Genomic DNA, 2,156 nt, shown 5'->3' with positions numbered 1-2,156 from the left:
TCTAAAACAGCAGATGTCCGAGATCCGACCCGGTGACCGACAACGCCATCCGTTGTCTAGTAATCAAGCGGACCGCTTATCTCCAACCGTCGACCGACTGAAAACTTAAATCGATAGACCCATCCATCATTTCCTCCCTCCTTTCTCGATAGGATGTTCATGGGTCGGTAATAAAAAGTCAACAACGCCGAAATCGAATTCTTTACACGAAGTCTTCTTTCTATAGACGGAGTCGCGAGCAAGTCTAGTGAAAGAGCATAAAGAAGGTGTTCAAATCCTACCTACATGAGGTTTTTCACCGGGGAAGGTTGGGAGTTAGGTAGGTGTTTATAGTGCGATTTGCAGAGCACATCGAGAGGAGTCGTCTTCAAGGGATGAAAGGTGTGCCGGGTCCGCTCCGTTATCTAAATATTAGATGAATGGTAAGGGTGGCTATCAAGTCGAGACCTTCTTTTTCGTGTTTTTTCCTTGGTATCTGGACCTCCGATAGCTATGGCTCGCTTGCTCAACTCTTCCTTGAAGCCTTCATCACCTCCAACAGGCAATCTATGTTATGAACGGCTTGTCACCCCGAGGAATTCGTCTTCCACCGGTTCGTTCGCCGCACCTAATTATATATTATCCTTTTCGCTCTATGTCACTTTGTCTGTCTCGCCTCGCAGGTACCCCGTTTTCTTCTTGAGATCATCTGTTTTGTTCCAAAGCAAGTATTTTATAATACAAAAAAATACAAAAAAAAAAAATTATTCCCCCACTAATCCAAAATCATTCATTTTAACATTTTTTTTTCACATACCATCAACTGTCAATAACTTATTCTTAACGCATTCACTTAACCCTCGTGATTTCATATCCACCATAAACTCCGTCTAAAACAAAATCAATAAATAAAAATTGTGACGACATAAAAATTGTGAACAATTTAAAACTCACCATAAGTTCGGGTAAACTGATTTCCTTCTGCAAATGGAATAAAAAACATGTTAGCAAATATGAAAAAGAAAAAAGGTTATATATGTGGTGTGAATTGTGTGTCCATGTGGAGAGAAGAGTGTGGAGGAGAGAAAGTTTGAGAGAGGGAGAGAAAGAGAGGTGGGGTGTGACGAGAAGAGTGGCGTGGAGAGTCTGTAATAAATTTAGAAACGAAAAACCAATATAATTTAGGATTCTATAGCCGAGTTTTGTTATGTGCAAGTACGCCAGAGGACAGAAAAAGAGTATATCACACGGTTTGAGTAAGCGAAAGTTTGTTACCTACATAACTGTATAGCACATTGAAACCAACTTACCCATCGATCATAACACACCAAGTAACAACATCTCTATGCAGAATTTTATCAAACACCAACCTAGCCTCAAAAACAAGCCCACGCATAATGTACACACCCATCAGCGATACAATGCGTACATATAGGGTCCATCAAAAGCATTCTATGGCAAGAAAACATGAAACAGAACAACATTGTATAGCAGGTGTAGTGATCGATTTAGTGTTGAGATTAACTTGCATTGTTGCATAATGCATGGGACAAAAAAATTCAATACATAGCTTTGGAAATGTGTTAAACTGTCGGTCCAAGAGGCACGATGATTTTTATTTATTTTCGGTATGTAAAGTTAAAACTCATATAGTAATATTTCTACTGTAATAGTAAAACCCATAGCTTTGGACATGGGTTTTAGAATTTCCCCCTCACTAAAGGCTGATGTTTGCTGGTGATTTTCTAGGATTCTGGTCCCATGGCTCATCTGTGATGCGACCACATTCTTATATCAAGGTTAGTAACTACTAACACATAATTTCTACGATCTATGTTAGTAGAGGTACTCCAGCTATAGTAAGGAATTGCTTGTAAAATGATATAAAAGAGTTCATAGATATAACTTTCGGCATAATGCCTACAGGCTACATCCACAGATAATCGTTGATAATTTATCCGTTATCCAAATCAACAATAATACGATTGTTAAATTATGAAAAAAAATTCTTTCCTTCCTCATTCGTCTCCATCTCGTAGGGCCCCTTGGTTTTGTAACCACTCCTGATGATAATGTAACTGTTGCAATTACTCCTTCATATTTATAACATTCAATATGTTCATATAGTATCCGACACAGATAGGTGGAAATTTATAACATATCCACATTTCTTTAAA

This window comes from Coptis chinensis, chromosome 2 (assembly GCF_015680905.1).
Source record: "Coptis chinensis isolate HL-2020 chromosome 2, ASM1568090v1, whole genome shotgun sequence".
Lineage (NCBI taxonomy): Eukaryota > Viridiplantae > Streptophyta > Magnoliopsida > Ranunculales > Ranunculaceae > Coptis > Coptis chinensis.
The sequence above is the reverse complement of the archived record's forward strand: the minus strand, read 5'-3'. Positions refer to the sequence as shown.